General features: G+C 40.4%; 1 non-coding gene across 1 annotated transcript; it reads left to right on the top strand.

Annotated features, from left to right (window-relative positions):
* The first annotated feature begins 14,160 nt into the window (after positions 1-14,160).
* On the top strand, positions 14,161-14,264 carry LOC112766304 (small nucleolar RNA R71). The gene has a single exon (XR_003184253.1). It is a non-coding gene; the product is annotated as a small nucleolar RNA R71 (small nucleolar RNA).
* Positions 14,265-23,008: the final 8,744 nt, after the last annotated feature.

Genomic DNA, 23,008 nt, shown 5'->3' with positions numbered 1-23,008 from the left:
CATAATCCTCAAGGTTGCTTGCTTCTCAAGCCCTTAATTATATGGTTAGTATGCATAAACTGAGTGTGGTTCCAGGATTGATTTTTGGTGTAGGGACACCAAACTTAATTGTTTGCCACTGCCTCAGATGCAACAAGTCAACCATATTTGAAACCATGTATCCTTGCTAAAGGTTAATGAAATTAAAGCTAGAAAACAATTCAACAGTTGAATAATGTTTGATTGCTTGGAGCTAGAATCCTGCAAGAGGTGAGAATGTGTTTTTAAATGATATTTTGGTGGAACACCAAACTTAGAAGTTTTCATTCTCCCTCAAATTGTTTTGGTGTGCAACACCAAACTTAGCTCCTTGCAATGCATACCAATTATTCAACATTTTTATTGAAAAAGCTATGAAAAAGAAAACTACCTCAGGTTGGGTTGCCTCCCAACAAGCGCTCTTTTATTGTCACTAGCTTGACATCTTCTGTTTTGCTGATCATGGAGGTTGAAAATCACAGTGCCTTAGCTTGTCTTTCTTTACTGTAAACTTCCTTCCGGTTTTCTCTTTGATGACCTCTATAGATTCTTGTGGAAGGATCTTAGTCACAATGTAATGCTCAGACAACTGTGGGAACACCTTTATGGTTTAAATATTGATCATCACTCGATCCCCTGGTGAAAATTTTCCAGTGGGGGCTTTCTGTTTTTCTTTAGTTCTATCCTCTGTTTCTCCTTGAAAAAATTCCTTGTTGTGTTCTTCTTGGCTGGTACATCCTTTATCCAGTATTTTCTCATTGTCCTCCATGATCCTTTTCCATCCTTCCTTCTTTGTAGCATCTTCGTTGTTAGCCAGTTTGTCTTCAATGGTTCTGGTGAAAGTATTTGCCTTCTTCTCACCCATTTCTGCAAAATACTTCGCCAGTTGAGCTATCTGCTCTTCAATTCCTTTGATTAACATCTCTTGGTTCCTTGTTGTTTCTTCTTGGTGTTTCATCATTCTCTCTATTAGGATCTCCAAGTTTGTGATTCTTCGAGAGTCTTGTGAGATTGGTTGGTTATGAGATGTTAAAGGTTGGAAGGGTGGGTGTAATGGTGGCATGTGATGGTTGTTATTGATGTAATGGTGTTTTTGTTGGTTTGTGAAGTTGGGGTTGTTATAATTGAAGTCCCTTGGTTTGTGATTTTGGTACTCGTTTCTTCTCCAGTTGAGATGAGTCTGGGAGTGTCTGTGTTGTGAGTATTGGCTTTGAGTGGTATTAGTGGGTGGGTGATGTTGATTGTTTGTGGTCATGGAGTTGCCCTGGTGGAAACTTCCTTGTTCTTGATGTTGAGACTCCCTCATTCTCAGATAAGAATGGGGTCTCCATGGTGGGAATTTGGCATTCACTGCAGTAGGCAGCTCCATGTTTTGCTGTGGTTGATGGTGCATTTGTCTGTTTAAGTCCTTGAACACATTCACCCCTTCACTATTCATCACTTCTTTTTCTGAGATTGCATTCTGTGGCTTCTCAAATGAATGTTGGTTGTTGACTCCTTTGTCATTGAGGTCTGCAATTCCTTGGGCAGTTGTTGTTGCTTTGAGTAGGCCATCTGAGAAGTAGTCCAGTGCTTTTCTTGTTTCTGGGGTCAATCCTTCATAGAAAGCTCGGAAGCCCACTTTATCAGTTGCTTTCTTGTATCTTTCCCAGGCCTTGAAGAGTGGTTCTTCGTCCCCTTGTGTGAATAGATGTTCCTCCTCTTTCAGCTGGATGATCTCTCTGGATGAGGTGAATTTGGCTAGAAATTTGGTGACCAAATCATCCCAACTAGTGATACTTCCTTGAGGAAAAGTTTCAAACCATTGTGCAGCTTCACCCTTTAATGAGAAAGGGAATAACAGGATCTTGTAAGTGTCATGATCTGAACCATCAGTCTTGACCGCATTACAAGTTCTCAGGAAAGTAGATATGTGCTGTTGAGGATCCTCCGATGGATTTCCATCATAAGAACAATTGTTCTTGATGAGTGTAATGAGTGGTGGATTCATGTCATGATACTCCTTGTTTGTAGAAACTTGATTTCCTGTGGCATGCGATCAAACAGGAGGAATAAATGGCAGCACACTTGAGAATTAAATGAAGTTAGTTAATATAAACTGTTAGCGAATTGATAGAGGCAATTTCTCAAACAGTTAGTATGTTAGTAAAAAGATAAAGAAAAAGTGCTTGATCTAAACCTCCACTTCACTTAATCATTGTCAATCTATTTCAATCCCCGGCAACGGCGCCAAAAACTTGATGTGTGGAAAACGATCCAACACAAAACTCATCGGCAAGTGTACCGGGTCGCATCAAGTAATAATAACTCACATGAGTGAGGTCGATCCCACAGGGATTGAAGGGTTGAGCAATTTTAGTTTAGTGGTTGATTTAGTCAAGCGAATCAAGTTTTGGTTGAGTGGGTTGTATTTAACAGAAGCTAAATTGCTTGAAATGTAAAGGGAGAGGGGAAATTGCAGTAAATTAAAGAACAGGAAAATAAAATAGACCAAATCTTAAAGAACAAGAAACTAAATGACTGAAACTTAAAGTGCAAGAAATGTAAATTGCAGTAACTTAAATGGCAAGAAATGTAAATTGCTTGAATGTAAAAGGGATTTGAGGACTGGGATTGCAGAATCTAAACAAAGAGAAAGTAAATTGCAACAATTAATAAAGGAGAAGATGAATTGGAATAAACTGAAATTCAACAGAAAATGAAATTAAAGTGCAGTAGGTTCACAGAAGAACCAAAAGTAAATTGTGGTCTCAGGTCTCAAGAGACTAGGTAGCAGAGCCTAGATCTCTATTTGCCTTCCCAGATCCAAGTTCACAAAGCAATTGACAAGAAATTGAAGAGGAAGCAGTAAAGAGAATGTAAATTGATTCAATTATGCAGAAAGAAAACTAAAGAGTTCTTGAGTGGAGATTGAGACAGAATTTCCTCAATTCTTAACACCCAAGAATCAAAACAAAGAAATTAAAAAGACCCAAGCAAGAACAAGGAAGAAGAGAGATCAATTCTCCTCCCCAATTCTCTGAAATCTCGGTTCAGTCTCTCAAGGAAAGTCACAAAAATTCAAAGCTCAAAGAAAGTGCCAAATTCAAAAGCTAAGCCTAAGGTAAGTCAAAAAGGTCCTAATTACATCAAACTAGCTCCTATTTATACACTTTCTATTCTTGGATTTTGGGATTTGGATGGGCTTTTGATTTGGTGAAGAAATGAATTAAAATGGGGATTTAATTTGAATTTTCGGCCCATGAGAAGTTGCTACCAGGAGGCTGCCCTGGCCTTGTGGAGGGCAGGGCAGGATTTGGAGTTTGGTGCATTGTTGGTGCGGCGTGGTGCAGCCTTGGTGCGCAGAATGCTGCCCTACCCGCGCCAAGGGCAGGGCAGGAAAAGTTGGTGCACCAGAAATTGCCTTGGTGCGCTGTTGGTGCTGCCAGAATCAAGAATTGGTGCGCCAGAAATTGCCTTGGTGCATAGGATGCTGCCCTGCCCTCGCGGAGGGCAGGGCAGAAAAATATGGTGCTGCCAGGATTGAGCTGTGATGCGCGCTGGTGCTGCCAGGAGAGTGATTTGGTGCGCCAGAAATGTCTCTTGGTGCGCCAGATCCATGCACCAACAAAATGCTGCCCTGCCCTCGCGGAGGGCAGGGCAGTGTTTCCACTTTGATGTCCTGTGTTCGAAACACGGCTGGAACACACGCTCAATTAATTTCCTTGGTTTCTTGGCACGGCACTCAACCTTAGTTCCTTGCTTCTTCCTTGTTCCGTGTTCGATTCTTGTGGCATGCATGGGTGACATTTTTCCTTTGATTTTCTTCCTTGGTGAGCCCGATACTGCCCTTGTGGAGGGCAGGGCAAGGTTCTCTTCTTCTTGGTTCCAAGGCACAATTTTGTGCTCTGCCCTTGTAGTGGGCAGGGCAGAGTTGCCTTCCTTGCTTGGTTCCCTTATGTTGCCCTCCTAGAGGGCAGTGTGCCCTTGTGGAGGGCAATGTTTGCCTCCCCCATTGCATGCGGCACACTTCCTCTTGCTTTGACCACACTTTCCTTTCCTTAGGCTACACTTCTTAGGCCACGCTTTTCCTTTTCTTCACCTATAATAAACTAAAACAACCACTCCAAGTATCACTAAATTCAAGAGGCTTATAAATCAATTAAAATTCAATTAAAATTAGCTTAAACCTCATGATTTAACATTAATTTCATGGTGGTTGCTTGATTTAGAGACGTTATGCATTTTCACTCCAAATCACTTACTTAGGATGCAAGAAAGTGCATAAATGCTACCAAAACAAGTGAAATTAGCTTGAAAAATGGGTATATGATGACTTGTCATCAAGAGTCACGTTAACCTAATTAACATGAACTCTAACGTGGGATGAGGAATCAACTAACAACGTTAGTGACACTCACCTTTGTCACTAACGTTGGATCAACCCAAGAGTGCCCATGTTAGTGGTCACGTTAAGACCACTAACGTGAGAAGTAACGTGGAGCTAAGCATGATAAGCCAACGTTAATGACACTCAACTTTGTCACTAACGTTGGAAATGGCAATCACTACCACGTTAATCCAATTAACGTGAACCCTAGCGTAGGAAGGAAGGGCGTTTGGAGCGTTATTGATAAAGGTAAGTGTCACTAATGCTCTCGAAGTTTAGGTATGCCCACGTTAAGAGTCACGTTAGTTATACTAACGTGAACTCTAACGTAGGGAAAGGGGGCAAAAGGCAACGTTATTGGAAAAGGTAAGTGCCAATAATGTTTGTGAAGGACCAAGAGGCAATGTTAGTGGTCACGTTAGTGCGACTAACGTTGAAGTTAACGTGGATTACTTTGGGTTGGAACGTTAATGAAAAATGTGATCGTCACTAACGTTCTCGAACCCACATTTTCACTTAACGTTAACACCACTAACGTCCTAACTAACGTCCATGCCTAACTCACACTTTTCTGCAAACAAAGCTGAGCCCACTGGAGATTGTAACTGCTTCAACACAAGATCAAAAACCCATATCCAAGACCTGAAGAACTAACTAGAAGATCAAGAAGAGTAGTATATATAGGAGTAGTTTTGAACTAGAAGGGAGCTTAGCAATTTGGAGAATTACACCTTGTATATTTACTTTTCTGCACTTTTAGTTACTATAGAATGTATTCTTCTTCATCACTTTCCATTTCCAGAGCTATGAACAACTAAACCCCCTTTCATTGGGTTAGGGAGCTCTGTTGTAATTTGATGGATCAATTATAGTTTGCATGCTTCTTCCTCTTTCTTTTCTCTTGATTTACTAGAAAGCTTTCGATCTTAATTCAATTGGTTAGTTGTCTTGGAAAAGAAACTCTCTATAATTGGATCTCCTCTGAGCCTTGGAAAAGGGATGAGGAGATCATGCTAGAAATGCTTTCTCATGTTGGACCAAATTGGGGTTTGGATGGATATAGTGACATGTAATCCTCCCAACAGTTTGATTTGGACATACATGTGGTATAATCAGTGATCATACTTCATATCTTCCCATGAGCAATTAAATCAAGGAATTGGGCAATTGTTCAAGTTTAGAGAGATTGGGTTGCTAAGGAATTGGGATCCAATCACCTAAGATTGCCAAGGAGATCAATGAATGCATTGATTGAGGAAGAGATGAAAATGAAGTTGATCCAGAGAATGCAACATCTCCTAAGCCCAATGAATCCCCCATTTCTGATCTTACCCATTCTCTTTACTTTCTGCCATTTATCTTCATGCTCATTTCCCCAAACCCCCATTTAAGATTCTGCAATTTTACTTTCTGCACTTTACGTTCTCGCCATTTAAATTTTCTGCAACTCTCAACTAAATTTCTGTTAGCTCAACAAGCACACTCTTTCAACTAAAGTTGTTTGACCAATCAATCCCTATGGGATTCGATCTCACTCTATTGTGAGTTTTTACTTGAGGACAATTCGGTATACTTGCCAAAGGAAAATTTGTTAAGAGACAAGTTTTCGTGCATCAAGTTTATGGCGCCGTTGCCGGGGATTGATTTTGTATCGACAATGATTAAGTTGGAAGATCACTAGATTGAGCATTTTTCTTTTGTTTGTTTGTTTTACCTAGTCATTTACCTTCAGTTCATTTACCTTATTCCTTTATCCCCTCTACCCTTTCTGTTTTCTTTTTCTTTGTTATTACTTACAATTTTGCTCACTAACCCACTAACTGTTTGATAATTTACACCACTCACACTAATAGCCACTCTAACAAAAATAATCACTCCATTTTAATTCTTGTTGTATGCTCTGTTAGTTGTATGACAGGGAGAAGAAGCGGGGCTTCAACTTCCTTTGATTCCAAACCAGAGAGGACCCTCTTTAGATTAAGGAGAGAAGCAAGAGGAAAAAGAGTTGTTGGTGCAGAGGAAGAGGAAGAGTACTTTGAAACAACATATAGGAGAACATGGAAAACAACCATGATGAAGAAGCTCACAACCATGCCAGAGAAGGCCCTGTGAATCATGCTGGGCAGGAAAGAAGAGTACTAGGCTCTTACATCAATCCAAACCCAGGAAATTATGGAAGTAGCATCCAAAAGCCAACCATACATGCCAATAACTTTGAATTGAAACCCCAGCTCATCACCCTTGTTCAGAACAACTGCTCATTTGGAGGAAGTGCCCAAGAAGACCCCAATCAACATCTAACCACCTTCCTGAGAATATGTGACACTGTGAAGTCTAATGGTGTTCATCCAGATGTCTATAGACTACTTTTGTTCCCCTTTTCACTCAGGGACAAAGCATCTAAATGGCTGGAATCCTTCCCAAAGGAGAGCTTAACGAATTGGGAAGAGGTGGTGAACAAATTTTTGGCAAGATTCTACCTTCCTCAAAGAATCAACAGACTGAGAGCTGAGGTACAAACCTTCAGGCAACAAGATGGTGAAACTCTCTACGAGGCTTGGGAGAGGTTTAAGGACTTAACAAGAAAGTGCCCACCAGACATGTTCAATGAATGGGTTCAACTACACATCTTCTATGAAGGACTTTCCTATGAGTCAAAGAAGGCTGTGGACCATTCATCAGGGGGCTCTCTAAACAAGAAGAAGACCATTGAAGAAGCCATAGATGTCATAGAGACTGTGGCTGAGAATGACAACTTCTATGCTTCTGAAAGAAGCAACACTCGAGGAGTAATGGAGCTGAACCACATGGATGCACTGCTGGCTCAAAACAAGATGATCACCAAGCAGTTAGCAGATCTTACCAAGAAGGTGAAAGAAAACCAAGTTGCAGCAGTCATCACTTCATTACCAGCTTAAGAGGGAGTGAATGCAGGAGAAGAAGGTGACTGGGAACAAGCCAATTATGTGGGAAACTCACCCAGGAAGGTCCATGATCCATACTCCAAAACTTACAATTCTGGTTGGAAAAACCATCCTAATTTTGGGTGGGGAAACCAACAAGACCAAGGCCAAGACCAGAGACGCCACAACCAAAATCCCAACAACAATGCAAGTCACCAACATCCCTCACAGAGATCCTATCAACACCCCCAATCACCCTTCCCAACTATCTAACCTCAACCCACCATCACCAACCGAAGATAGACTATCCAAAATTGAGACTCTACTTGAAAGCATATGTAAGGAAATTCAAGACAGTAAAGCTTTTCGGGAAGAAGTGCGATCCAATATGTAGAATCAAGATGCTGCCATCAAGAAACTTGAAACACAAATTGGCTACTGGTGCACGAAATTGTGATCATCAATGGTGCCATCAACATGGTACGCTCAATTGCAATCTCAACTCTTTATCACAACTTCGCACAACTAACTAGCAAGTGCACTGGGTCGTCCAAGTAATAAACCTTACGCGAGTAAGGGTCGATCCCACGGAGATTGTCGGTATGAAGCAAGCTCTGGTCATCTTGTAAATCTTAGTCAGGCGGATTCAAATGGTTATGGAGGATTGATAATTAAAAGATGAATAAAACATAAACTAAAGATAGAGATACTTATGTAATTCATTGGTGAGAATTTCAAATACGCGTATGGAGATGCTTTGTCCCTTCCGTCTCTCTGCTTTTCTACTGTCTTCATCCAATCTTTCTTACTCCTTTCCATGGCAAGCTGTATGTTGGGCATCACCGTTGTCAATGGATACAGTCCCATCCTCTCAGTGAAAATGTTCAACGCGCTCTATCACAGCACAGCTATTCATCTGTCGTTTCTCGATCATGTCGGAATAGAATCCAGTGATTCTTTTGCGTCTGTCACTAACGCCCCACAATCGCGAGTTTGAAGCTCGTCACAGTCATTCAATCCTTGAATCATACTCAGAATACCACAGACAATGTTTAGAACTTCCAGATTCTCAAGAATGCCGCCATCAATTCTAGCTTATACCACGAAGATTCGGATTAAGGAATCCAAGAGATACCCACTCAATCTAAGGTAGAACGGAGGTGGTTGTCAGGCACACGTTCATAGGTGAGAATGATGATGAGTGTCACGGATCATCACATTCATCAAGTTTTTGAGTGCGAATTAATATCTTGAAACAAGAATAAGCTGAATTGAATAGAAGAACAATAGTAACTGCATTAATACTTGAGGTACAGCAGAGCTCCACACCTTAATCTATGGTGTGTAAAAACTCCACCGTTGAAAATACATAAGTGATAATGGTGATCATTGGCTTCGGCCCCAGAGAGGGAACCAGAAGAACCAAGATCTAGGCATGGCTGAGAGGCCAGCCCCCATGATCTAAGAACTAGACATCCAAAGATGAAAATACAATAGCAAAAGGTCCTATTTATAGAGAACTAGTAGCTTAGGGTTTACAAAAATGAGTAAATGACGTAAAAATCCACTTCTGGGCCCACTTGGTGTATGCTTGGGCTGAGCATTGAAGCTTTCATGTGTAGAGACTCTTCTTGGAGTTAAACACCAGCTTTTGTGCCAGTTTGGGCGTTTAACTCCCACTTTTGTGCTAGTTCCGGCGTTAAACGCCAGAATTCTTGAGCTGACTTAGAACGCCTATTTGGGCCATCAAATCTTGGGAAAAGTATGGACTAATATATATTGCTGGAAAGCCCAGAATGTCTACTTTCCAACACAATTAAGAGTGCGCCAATTGGGCTTCTATAGATCCAGAAAATCCACTTCGAGTGCAGGGAGGTCAGAATCCAACAACATCTGCAGTCCTTTTTCAGCCTCTGGATCAGATTTTTGTTCAGGTCCCTCAATTTCAGCGAGAAAATACCTGAAATCACAGAAAAACACACAAACTCATAGTAAAGTCCAGAAAAGTGAATTTTAAATAAAAACTAATAAAAATATAATAAAAACTAACTAAAACATACTAAAAACATACTAAAAACAATGCCAAAAAGCGTATAAATTATCCTCTCATCACAACACCAAACTTAAATTGTTGCTTGTCCCCAAGCAACTGAAAATCAAATAGGATAAAAAGAAGAGAATATACAATGAATTCCAAAAACATCTATGAAGATCAGTATTAATTAGATGAGCGGGGCTTTTTGCTTTTTGCCTCTGAATAGTTTTGGCATCTCACTTTATCCTTTGAAGTTCAGAATGATTGGCCTCTATAGGAACTCACAATCCGGATAGTGTTATTGATTCTCCTAGTTAAGTATGATGATTCGTGAACATAGCTACTTTATGAGTCTTGGCCGTGGCCCAAAGCACTCTATTTTTCAATATTACCACCGGATACATCCATGCCACAGACACATAACTGGGTGAACCTTTTCAGATTGTGACTCAGATTTGCTAGAGTCCCCAATTAGAGGTGTCCAGGGTTCTTAAGCACACTCTTTTTACTTTGGATCACGACTTTAATCGCTCAGTCTCAAGTTTTCACTTGACACCTTCACGCCACAAGCACATGGTTAGGGACATCTTGGTTTAGCCGCTTAGGCCAGGATGTTATTCCTGTAGGCCCTCCTATCCACTGATGCTCAAAGCCTTGGATCCTTTTTATTACCCTTGCCTTTTGGTTTAAAGGGCTATTGGCTTTTTCTGCTTGCTCTTTTTTTTCTTTTTTGAATTCACTGCTTTTTCTTGCTTCAAAAATCATTTTTATGATTTTTCAGATCTTCAGTAACATGTCTCCTTTTTCATCATTCTTTCAAGAGCCAACAATTTTAACATTCATGAACAACAAATTCAAAAGACATATGCACTGTTCAAACATACATTCAGAAATCAAAAGTATTGCCACCACATCAAAATAATTAATCTGTTATAAAATTCGAAATTCATGCAATTCTTCTCTTTTTCAATTAAGAACATTTTTCATTTAAGAAAGGTGATGGATTCATAGGACATTCATAACTTTAAGGCATAGACACTAAGACACTAATGATCATAAGACACAAACATAAATAAAACATAAAGCATAATTTTCGAAAAACAGAAAAATAAAGAACAAGGAGATTAAAGAACAGGTCCACCTTAGTGATGGCGGCTTGTTCTTCCTCTTGAAGATCTTATGGAGTGCTTGAGCTCCTCAATGTCTCTTCCTTGCCTTTGTTGCTCCTCTCTCATGATTCTTTGATCTTCTCTAATTTCATGGAGGAGGATGGAATGTTCTTGGTGCTCCACTCTTAGTTGTCCCATGTTGGAACTCAATTCTCCTAGGGAGGTGTTGATTTGCTCCTAATAGTTTTGTGGAGTAAAGTGCATCCCTTGAGGCATCTCAGGGATTTCATGATGAGGAATTTCCTCATGTCCATGAGTGGGATCTCTTGTTTGCTCCATCCTCTTCTTAGTGATGGCCTTGTCCTCATCAATGAGGATGTCTCCCTCTATGTTAATTCCAACTGAATTATAGAGGTGACAAATGAGATGAGGGAAGGCTAACCTTGCCAAGGTAGAAGACTTGTCTGCCACCTTATAAAGTTCTTGGGATATAACCTCATGAACTTCTACTTCCTCTCCAATCATGATGCTATGAATCATGATAGCCCGGTCTATAGTAGCTTTGGACTGGTTGCTAGTGGGAATGATTGAGCGTTGGATAAACTCCAACCATCCCCTAGCCACGGGCTTGAGGTCATGCCTTCTCAGTTGAACCGGCTTCCCTTTTGAATCTCTCTTCCATTGAGTGCCCTCTTCACAAATGTCTATGAGGACTTGGTCCAATCTTTGATCAAAGTTGACCCTTCTAGTGTAGGGGTGTTCATCTCCTTGCATCATGGGCAAGTTGAATGCCAACCTTACATTCTCTGGACTAAAATCTAAGCATTTCCCCCGAACCATTGTAAGCCAATTCTTTGGGTCCGGGTTCACACTTTGATCATGGTTCTTGGTGATCCATGCATTGGCATAGAACTCTTGAATCATTAAGATTCTGACTTGTTGAATGGGGTTAGTAAGAACTTCCCAACCTCTTCTTCGGATCTTATGTCGGATCTCCAGATATTCACTCTTTTTGAGTTTGAAAGGGACCTCGGGGATCACCTTCTTCATGGCCACAACTTCATAGAAGTGGTCTTGATGCACCCTTGAGATGAATCTCTCCATCTCCCATGACTCGGAGGTGGAAGCTTTTGCCTTCTCTTTCCTCTTTCTAGAGGTTTCTCCGGCCTTAGGTGCCATAAATGGTTATGGAAAAACAAAAAGCAACGCTTTTACCACACCAAACTTAGAAGGTTTGCTCGTCCTCGAGCAAAAGAGGAAAGAAAAGAGTAGAAGAAGAGGAAATAGAGGAGATGGAGGGGGAGAAATAGTGTTTAGGTTGTGTGAAAATGAAGGAGTGAAGTAGGGTTTATATAGGGGTAGAGAGAGGGGTATGGTTCGGCCATTATGGGTGGGTTTGGGAGGGAAAGTGGTTTGAATTTGGATGGTGGGGTAGGTGGGGTTTTATGAAGGATGGATGTGAGTGGTGAAGAGAATAGTGGGATTTGATAGGTGAGGGGTTTTTTTGGGGAAGAGGTATTGAGGTGATTGGTGAATGGGTGAAGAAGAGAGAGAGTGGTGGGGTAGGTGGGGATCCTGTGGGGTCCACAGATCCTGAGGTGTCAAGGATAGCTCATCCCTGCACCAAGTGGCGTGTAAAACGCCCTTTTTGCCAATCCTGGCGTTAAACGCCGGGCTGCTGTCCTTTTCTGGCGTTAAACGCCAGTCTAGTGCCCCTTTCTGGCGTTAAACGCCAGTCTGGTGCCCCCTTTCTGGCGTTAAACGCCCAGAATGGTGCCAGACTGGGCGTTAAACGCCCATTTGCTGCCCTTACTGGCATTTAAACGCCAGTAAGCTTTTCCTCCAGGGTGTGCTATTTTTCTTTCTGTTTTTCATTCTGTTTTTGCTTTTTCAATTATTTTGTGACTTCTCATGATCATCAACCTATAGAAAACATAAAATAACAAAGGAAGATAGATAAATATAACATTGGGTTGCCTCCCAACAAGCGCTTCTTTAATGTCAGTAGCTTGACAGTGGGCTCTCATGGAGCCTCACAGATGTTCAGAGCAATGTTGGAACCTCCCAACACCAAACTTAGAGTTTGAATGTGGGGGTTCAACACCAAACTTAAAATTTGGTTGTGGCCTCCCAACGCCAAACGTAGAGTTTGACTGTGGGGGCTCTATTTGACTCTGTTTTGAGAGAAGCTCTTCATGCTTCCTCTCCATGGTTATAGAGGGATATCCTTGAGCCTTAAACACAAGGGGTTCTTCATTCACTTGAATGATCAATTTTCCTCTGTCAACATCAATCACAACTTTTGCTGTGGCTAGGAAGGGTCTGCCAAGGATGATAGATTCATCCATGCACTTCCCAGTCTCTAGGACTATGAAATCAGCACGGATGTAATGGTCTTCAACCTTTACCAGAACATCCTCTACAATTCTATAAGCTTGTTTTCTTGAATTGTCTGCCATCTCTAGTGAGATTCTTGCAGCCTGTACCTCAAAGATCCCTAGCTTTTCCATTACAGAGAGAGGCATGAGGTTTATGCTTGACCCTATGTCACACAGAGCCTTCTCGAAGGTCATGGTGCCTAATGTACAAGGTATTGAGAACTTTCCAGGGTCCTGTCTCTTTTGAGGTAATCTCTGCCTAGTCAAGTCATCCAGTTCTTTGGTTAGCAAAAGGGGTTCGTCCTCCTAAGTCTCATCACCAAATAACTTGTCATTTAGCTTCATGATTGCTCCAAGGTACTTAGCAACTTGCTCTTCAGTGACATCTTCATCCTCTTCAGAGGAACAATACTCATCAGAGCTCATGAATAGTAGAAGTAAATCCAATGGAATCTCTATGGTCTCAGTGTGAGCCTCAGATTCCCATGGTTCCTCATTAGGGAACTCATTGGAGGCCAGTGGACGTCCATTGAGGTCTTCCTCAGTGGCGATCACTGCCTCTTCCTCCTCTCTAAGTTCGGCCATGTTGATGGCCTTACACTCTCCTTTTGGATTCTCTTCTATATTGCTTGGAAGAGTACTAGGAGGGAGTTCAGTAACTTTCTTACTCAGTTGACCCACTTGTGCCTCCAAGTTTCTAATAGAGGACCTTGTTTCAGTCATGAAACTTTGAGTGGTTTTGATTAGATCAGAGACCATGGTTGCTAAGTCAGAGTGGCTCTGCTTAGAATTCTCTGTCTGTTGCTGAGAAGATGATGGAAAAGGCTTGCCATTGCTAAACCTGTTTCTTCTACCATTATTGTTGTTGAAACCTTGTTGAGGTCTCTGTTGATCCTTCCATGAGAGATTTGGATGATTTCTCCATGAAGGATTATAGGTGTTTCCATAGGGTTCTCCCATATAATTCACCTCTTCCATTGATGGGTTCTCAAGATCATAAGCTTCTTCTTCAGATGAAGCGTCCTTAGTACTGCCTAGTGCAGCTTCCATTCCAGACAGACTTTGAGAAATCATATTGACTTACTGAGTCAATATTTTGTTCTGAGCCAATATGGCATTCAGAGTATCAATCTCAAGAACTCCTTTCTTCTGATTCGTCCCATTGTTCATAGGATTCCTTTCAGAAGTGTACATGAATTGGTTATTTACAACCATTTCAATGAGTTCTTGAGCTTCTGCAGGCATTTTCTTCAGATGAAGAGATCCTCCAGCAGAGCTATCCAATGACATCTTGGACAGTTCAGACAGACCATCATAGAAGATACCTATGATGCTCCATTCAGAAAGCATGCCAGAAGGACACTTTCTGATCAATTGTTTGTATCTTTCCCAAGCTTCATAGAGGGATTCACCTTCCTTCTGTCTGAAGGTTTGGACTTCCACTCTAAGCTTACTCAATTTTTGAGGTGGAAAAAATTTTGCCAAGAAGGCATTGACTAGCTTTTCCCAAGAGTTCAGGCTTTCTTTAGGTTGTGAGTCCAACGATATCCTAGCTCTGTCTCTTACAGCAAAAGGGAATAGCATAAGTCTGTAGACCTCAAGGTCAACCCCATTGGTCTTGACAGTGTCACAGATTTGCAAGAATTCAGCTAAAAACTGATGAGGATCTTCCAATGGAAGTCCATGGAACTTGCAATTCTGTTGCATTAGAGAAACTAATTGAGGCTTAAGCTCAAAGTTGTTTTCTCCAATGGCAGGGATAGAGATGCTTCTCCCATAGAAGTCGGAGTAGGTGCAGTAAAGTCACCCAACACCTTCCTTGCATTGTTGGCATTGTTGTTGTTTTCGGCTGCCATGTCTTCTTCTTGTTTGAAGATTTCTGTTAGGTCCTCTACAGAGAGTAGTGCTTTAGCTTCTCTTAGCTTTCGCTTCAAGGTCCTTTCAGGTTCAGGGTCAGCCTCAACAAGAATGCTTTTGTCTTTGCTCCTGCTCATATGAAAGAGACGAGAACAAGAAAATATGGAATCCTCTATGTCACAGTATAGAGATTCCTTGAGATGTCAGAGGAAAAGAAGAATAGAAGGAGGAGGTAGAAGAAGAAGAATTCAAACTTACCAAGAGAGATTGAGTTCGAATTGTTGATAGTGGAGGAGTGTTAGTCCTTAAATAGAAGGATGTGAGAAGAGGGGAAGAATTTTCGAAAATAAAGTAAAAGATTTTGAAACAATTAAAAGAAATTTTGAAAATTTGATTGATGATTTTTGAAAACTAAGATTGAGAAAGAAATAAAGTCATTTTTGAAAAAGATTTTGAAATTAGAAATCAAAAAGATATGATTGAAAAATTAATTTTGAAAAAAAAAGATGTGATTAAAAAGATATGATTGAAAAGATATAGTTTTAAAAAGATATGATTGAAAAACAATTTAAAAAGATTTGATTTTTTAAAATTAATGACTTGGCTAACAAGAAATTTAAAAGATATGATTCAGACATTAAACCTTTCTCAACAGAAAAGGCAACAAACTTGAAATGTTGAATCAAATCATTAATTGTTAGCAACTATTTTTGAAAAATGGAAAGAAATTGATTTTGAAAATATATGATTGAAAAGATATGATTTGAAAAAGATTTGATTTTGAAAAATTATGGAAACTTGAAAAAAAATCTGAATTAAAAACAAAATCTTCCCTCTTGTGCCATCCTGGCATTAAACGCCCAGAATGGTATCCATTCTGGCGTTTAACGCCCAAAACTCTACCTTTTTGGGCATTAAACGCCCAGCCAGGTACCCTGGCTGGCATTTAAACGCCAGTTTTCCTTCTTCACTGGGCGTTTTGAACGCCCAGCTTTTTCTATGTAATTCCTCTGCTATATGTTCTGAATCTTCAATTCTCTGTATTATTGACTTGAAAAGAAACAAATTAAAATTTTTTTTTGAATTTTTAATGATGAGGAATAATCAAAATGCAACTACAATCAAATAAACAATGCATGCAAGACACCAAACTTAGAAGTTTGTATACTATTGACACTAACAAATTGAGAATGCATATCAGAAACAACAAACCACTCAAGATAAGAGAATTTAAAGATTAAAGCAAGAAAATCATCAAGAACAACTTGAAGATCAATGAAGAACATAATGCATGTAATTTTCGAAAATTAGAAGACTAAAAACATGCAATGGACACCAAACTTAAAATTAGACACTAGATTCAAACAAGAAACATAAAATTATTTTTGGTTTTAAGATTTTATAATTTTCTTGGATTTTTCGAAAATTGAGTGGAAAAGAAAATAAAGAGATTCAAAATTTTTAATAAGAATTCCAGGAATCATGCAATGTTAGTCTAAAGCTTTAGTCTAAAGAAATTAGACATGGCTAGCTAAGCTTCAGCAGGACATTACATTCAACAGCTAAATTGATGAGAATCAATCAGCTTTTGTGATGATAAGAACATCACCTTAAAACTCTAGAATTCATTCTTAAAAATTCTGAAGAAAAATACCTAATCTAAGCAACAAGATGAACCGTCAGTTGTCCAAACTCGAACAATTCCCAGCAACGGCGCCAAAAACTTAGTGCACAAAATTGTGATCATCAATGGCGCCATCAACATGGTACGCTCAATTGCAATCTCAACTCTTTATCACAACTTCGCACAACTAACCAGCAAGTGCACTGAGTCATCCAAGTAATAAACCTTACACGAGTAAGGGTCGATCCCACAGAGATTGTCGGTATGAAGCAAGCTATGGTCATCTTGTAAATCTTAGTCAGGCGGATTCAAATGGTTGTGGAGGATTGATAGTTAAAAGATGAATAAAACATAAACTAAAGATAGAGATACTTATGTAATTCATTGGTGAGAATTTCAGATAAGCATATGGAGATGCTTTGTCCCTTCCGTCTCTCTGCTTTCCTACTGTCTTCATCCAATCCTTCTTACTCCTTTCCATGGCAAGCTGTATGTTGGGCATCACCGTTGTCAATGGCTACAGTCCCGTCCTCTCAGTGAAAATGTTCAACGCGCTCTGTCACAGCACGACTATTCATTTGTCGGTTCTCGATCATGTCAGAATAGAATCCAGTGATTCTTTTGTGTCTGTGACTAACGCCCCACAATCGCGAGTTTGAAGCTCGTCACAGTCATTCAATCCTTGAATCCTACTCAGAATACCACAGACAAGGTTTAGACCTTCCAGATTCTCAAGAATGCCGCCATCAATTCTAGCTTATATCACGAAGATTCTGATTAAGGAATCCAAGAGATACCCACTCAATCTAAGGTAGAACGGAGGTGGTTGTCAGGCACATGTTCATAGGTGAGAATGATGATCAGTGTCACGGATCATCACATTCATCAAGTTCTTGAGTGCGAATGAATATCTTGGAACAAGAATAAGCTGAATTGAATAGAAAAACAATAGTAATTGCATTAATACTCGAGGTACAGCAGAGCTCCACACCTTAATCTATGGTGTGTAGAAACTCCACCGTTGAAAATACATAAGTGATAATGGTGATCATTGGCTTCAGCCCCAGAGAGGGAACTAGGCATGGCCAAGAGGCCAGCCCCCATGATCTAAGAACTAGACGTCCAAAGATGAAAATACAATAGCAAAAGGTCCTATTTATAGAGAACTAGTAGCTTAGGGTTTACAAAAATGAGTAAATGACGTAAAAATCCACTTCCGAGCCCACTTGGTGTGTGCTTGGGCTGAGCATTGAAGCTTTCATGTGTAGAGACTCTTCTTGGAGTTAAACGCCAGCTTTTGTGCCAGTTTGGGCGTTTAACTCCCACTTTTGTGCCAGTTTCGGCGTTAAACGCCAGAATTCTTGAGCTGACTTGGAACGCCTATTTGGGCCATCAAATCTCAGGCAAAGTATGGACTATTATATATTGCTGGAAAGCCCAGGATGTCTACTTTCCAGCGCCATTGAGAACGCGCCAATTGGGCTTCTGTAGCTCCAGAAAATCTACTTCGAGTGCAGGGAGGTCAGAATCCAACAACATCTGCAGTCCTTTTTCAGCCTCTGGATCAGATTTTTGCTCAGGTCCCTCAATTTCAGCCAGAAAATACTTGAAATCACAGAAAAACACACAAACTCATAGTAAAGTCCAGAAAAGTGAATTTAAAATAAAAACTAATAAAAATATAATAAAAACTAACTAAAACATACTAAAAACATACTAAAAACAATGCCAAAAAGCGTATAAATTATCCGCTCATCAGCTACTTATTCAAGCAAGCCCCTAGCCACAACATTCATAGCAACATTAATTCAACTCCAAGGGAGGAGTGTCAGGATATCACCCTCAGAAATGGGAAGGAATTGAGGGAGACCTACAAGAAACCACAACAGAAGAACTCGGATGAAAAAGAAAAAGGACAAGAGAAAATGCAAGTCTCCACCCCTAAGTCACATCAAGAGGGAAAAGTACTGAAACCATGCTTCCCAAAAGCCCCATATCCCCAGCAATTAAAGAAAAAGGGAGAGGACAACCAATTCTTAAGATTTTTGGAAATCTTCAAGAAACTACAGATCAATATACCTTTTGCTGAAGCAATAGAGCAAATGCCACTCTATGCCAAGTTCTTGAAGGAGTTGATAACCAAGAAGAGAAGCTGGAAGAACAACGAAACCGTGGTACTCACCGAAGAATGCAGTGCCATCATCCAGCACAAATTGCCCCAAAAATTGAAGGATCCTAGGAGTTTCCAAATCCCTTGTATCATATGGGAAATCACAGTGGAGAAGGCCTTATGTGACCTAGGAGCTAGCATAAATCTGATGTCCTTAGCAATGATGCAGAAAATAAGGATTGAGGAGGCCAAACCAACAAGAATGGCCCTGCAACTAGCAAACCGATAATTCAAGTTTCCTCACAGAATAGTAGAAGACTTGTTGGTGAAGGTGGGAGACTTTATCTTTCCAGCAGACTTCGTATTATTGGACATGGAGGAAGGAGCCAAGACCTCTATCATCTTGGGAAGACCATTCTTAGCCACTGTCGGAGCCATCATTGATGTCCAAAAGGGTAAACTTGTCCTTAGACTACATGAGGAGAAAATAATATTCAATGTGTTCAAGGCCATGAGTTACCTACAAGACTCATTGGGAGAATGTATGAGGTTGGACTCGATGGATGCTGTGGTGCAAGAAACTCTTGAAGAAGAAGAACTTGAGGAGTTAACGGAAGAAGAGGAATCAGCATCACGCGAAGAGGCTGCAACAGCTGAAGTTCATGTTCAAGGCACACTAGAGGGGAAGGATGAAAGGAAAGAAGCGCCCAAACTTGAACTAAAGGCACTACCACCCACCCTCAAATATGCATACTTAGGAAATAATGAAAGCTATCTAGTAATCATAAATTCAGCCCTCAGCCAAGAATAAGAGGAAGCATTACTTGAAGTCTTATAAAAGTATAAGGATGCTATTGGATGGACACTTACTGACTTGAAGGGAATCAGTTCGGCCATATGCATGCATAAGATACTATTGGAAGAGAATGCCAAACCTTCCATTCAGTCCCAAAGGAGGCTGAATCCAGTTATGAAGGAAGTGGTACAAAAGAAAGTCATGAAGCTGTGGCAGGGAGGAGTGATCTACCCAATTTCGGATAGCCCATGGGTAAGCCCCATCCAAGTAGTCCCCAAGAAAGGATGAATCACTGTGGTACCCAATGAAAGGAATGAGCTAATCCCTACAAGAATTGTCACAGGATGGAGAATGTGTATTGATTACAGAAAACTCAATGAAGCCACAAGAAAGGATCATTTCCCACTTCCCTTCATGGACCAGATGCTGGAAAGACTTGCAGGACACGCATACTATTTCTTTCTAGATGGTTATTCATGATATAACCAAATAGTGGTTGATCCAAGAGACCAGGAGAAAACATCAATTACTTGCCTTTATGGAGTGTTTGCCTATAGGCGCATGCCATTTGGGCTATGTAATGCGCCAACAACTTTTCAACGCTGCATGCTTTCCATCTTCTCGGATATGATAGTGAAGTTCATTGAAGTTTTCATGGATGACTTCTCAGTATTCAGAGAGTCCTTCCCTAATTGCCTAAATCATCTTGCCTTGGTGTTAAAAAGATGTCAAGAGACCAATTTGGTCTTGAATTGGGAAAAATGCCACTTTATGGTGACAGATGGAATAGTCCTTGGCCATAAAGTTTCTAACCAAGGTATTGAGGTGGACAAAGCTAAGGTGGAGCTAATTGAAAAATTACCCCCACCAAGTGATGTCAAGCCCTTAAGCAATCTCCTTATGTCTGATACAACATTTATCTTTGATGAGAAGTGCATGCTTGCATTTGAAAACTTGAAAAAGAAGTTATCGTCAACTCCTATCATCACCACACCTGATTGGAATTTGCCATTTGAACTGATGTGTGATTGGTAGCGCGAAATTGTGAACAATACTTTTCACAACTCTCATAATCCCCGGTCATGAACCCCAAAAACTTGGTGTTCAATACCATGGCATTAACACAACTTCGCACAACTAACCAGCAAGTGCACTGGGTCGTCCAAGTAATAAACCTTACGCGAGTAAGGGTCGATCCCACGGAGATTGTTAGTATGAAGCAAGCTATGGTCATCTTGTAAATCTTAGTCAGGCAAACTCAAATGGATATAGTGATAGACGCATAAAACACAAAGATAAAGATAGAGGTACTTATGTAAATCATTGGTAGGAACTTCAGATAAGCGCATGAAGATGCCTTCCCTTCCGTCTCTCTGCTTTCCTACTGTCTTCATCCAATCCTTCTTACTCCTTTCCATGGCAAGCTTATGCAAGGGTTTCACCGTTGTCAGTGGCTACCTCCCATCCTCTCAATGAAAATGTTCCTATGCTCTGTCACAGCATGGCTAATCATCTGTCGGTTCTCGGTCAGGCCGGAATAGAATCCAGTGATTCTTTTGCGTCTGTCACTAACGCCCCGCCTGCTAGGAGTTTGAAGCACGTCACAGTCATTCAATCATTGAATCCTACTCAGAATACCACAGACAAGGTTAGACCTTCCGGATTCTCTTGAATGCCGCCATCAGTTCTAGCCTATACCACGAAGACTCTGATCTCACGGAATGGTTGGCTCGGTTGTCAGGCGAGCACTCGGTTGTCAGGCGATCAACCATGCATCGTGCAATCAGGAATCCAAGAGATATTCACCCAATCGAAGGTAGAACGGAGGTGGTTGTCAGTCACACGTTCATAGGTGAGAATGATGATGAGTGTCACGGATCATCACATTCATCAAGTTGAAGAACAAGTGATATCTTAGAACAAGAACAAGCGGAATTGAATGGAAGAACAATAGTAATTGCATTAATACTCGAGGTACAGCAGAGCTCCACACCTTAATCTATGGTGTGTAGAAACTCCACCGTTGAAAATACATAAGAACAAGGTCTAGGCATGGCCGTGAGGCTAGCCTCCCAATGATCTAAGAACTAGGTGTCCAAAGATGAAAATACAATAGTAAAAGGTCCTACTTATAGAGAACTAGTAGCCTAGGGTTTACAGAAATGAGTAAATGACATAAAAATCCACTTCTGGGCCCACTTGGTGTGTGCTTGGGCTGAGCAATGAAGCATTTTCGTGCAGAGACTTCTCTTGGAGTTAAACGCCAGCTTTTATGCCAGTTTGGGCGTTTAACTCCCATTTTGGTGCCAGTTCCGGCGTTTAACGCTGGAAATCTTGAGGGTGACTTTGAACGCCGGTTTGGGCCATCAAATCTTGGGCAAAGTATGGACTATCTTATATTGCTGAAAATCCCAGGATGTCTACTTTCCAACGCCGTTGAGAATGCGCCAATTGGGCTTCTGTAGCTCCAGAAAATCCGCTTCGAGTGCAGGGAGGTCAGAATCCAACAGCATCTGCAGTCCTTTTTAGTCTCTGAATCAGATTTTTGCTCAGGTCCCTCAATTTCAGCCAGAAATTACCTGAAATCACAAAAAAACACACAAACTCATAGTAAAGTCCAGAAATGTGAATTTTAACTAAAAACTAATAAAAATATACTAAAACCTAACTAGATAATACCAAAAACATACTAAAAACAATGCCAAAAAGCGTACAAATTATCTGCTCATCACAACACCAAACTTAAATTGTTGCTTGTCCTCAAGCAACTGGAAATCAAACAAGATAAAAAGAAGAGAATATGCAATGAATTCCAAAAACATCTATGAAGATCAGTATCAATTAGATGAGCGGGGCTTTTAGCTTTTTGCCTCTGAACAGTTTTGGCATCTCACTCTATCCTTTGAAATTCAGAATGGTTGGCTTCTTTAGGAACTTAGAATCCAAATAGTGTTATTGATTCTCCTAGTAGAGTATGATGATTCTTGAACATAGCTATTTATTGAGTCTTGGCCGTGGCCCAAAGCACTATGTCTTCCAGTATTACTACCGGATACATACATGCCACAGACACATAATTGGGTGAACTTTTTCAGATTGTGACTCAGCTTTGCTAGAGTCCCCAATTAGAGGTGTCCAGGGTTCTTAAGCACACTCTTTCTGCCTTGGATCACAACTTTATTTTTTTTCTTTCTTTTTCTTCTCTTTTTTTTTGGTTTTTATGTTTATTTTTCGATTTTTTTTTCATTGCTTCAAGAATCATTTTTATGATTTTTCAGATCCTCAGTAACATGTCTCCTTTTTCATCATTCTTTCAAGAGCCAACATTCATGAACCACAAATTCAAAAGACATATGCACTGTTTAAGCATACATTCAGAGAACAGAAGTATTGCCACCACATCAAAATAATTAAACTGTTACAAAATTCAAAATTCATGCAATTCTTTTCTTTTTCAATTAAGAACATATTTTATTTAAGAGAGGTGATGGATTCATAGGACATTCATAACTTTAAGGCATAGACACTAATGATCACAAGACACAAACATAGATAAACATAAGCATAAAATTCGAAAAACAGAAGAATAAAGAACAAGGAAATCAAAGAACGGGTCCACCTTAGTGATGACGGCTCTTTCTTCCTCTTGAAGATCCTATGGAGTGCTTGAGCTCCTCAATGTCTCTTCATTGTCTTTGTTGCTCCTCTCTCATGATTCTTTGATCTTCTCTAATTTCATGGAGGATGATGGAGTGTTCTTGATGCTCCACCCTTAGTTGTCCCATGTTGGAACTCAATTCTCCTAGGGA

This window comes from Arachis hypogaea, chromosome 2 (assembly GCF_003086295.3).
Source record: "Arachis hypogaea cultivar Tifrunner chromosome 2, arahy.Tifrunner.gnm2.J5K5, whole genome shotgun sequence".
NCBI lineage: Eukaryota > Viridiplantae > Streptophyta > Magnoliopsida > Fabales > Fabaceae > Arachis > Arachis hypogaea.
Note: the sequence above shows the minus strand (reverse complement) of the source record. Positions and strands in the feature narration are given on the sequence as shown.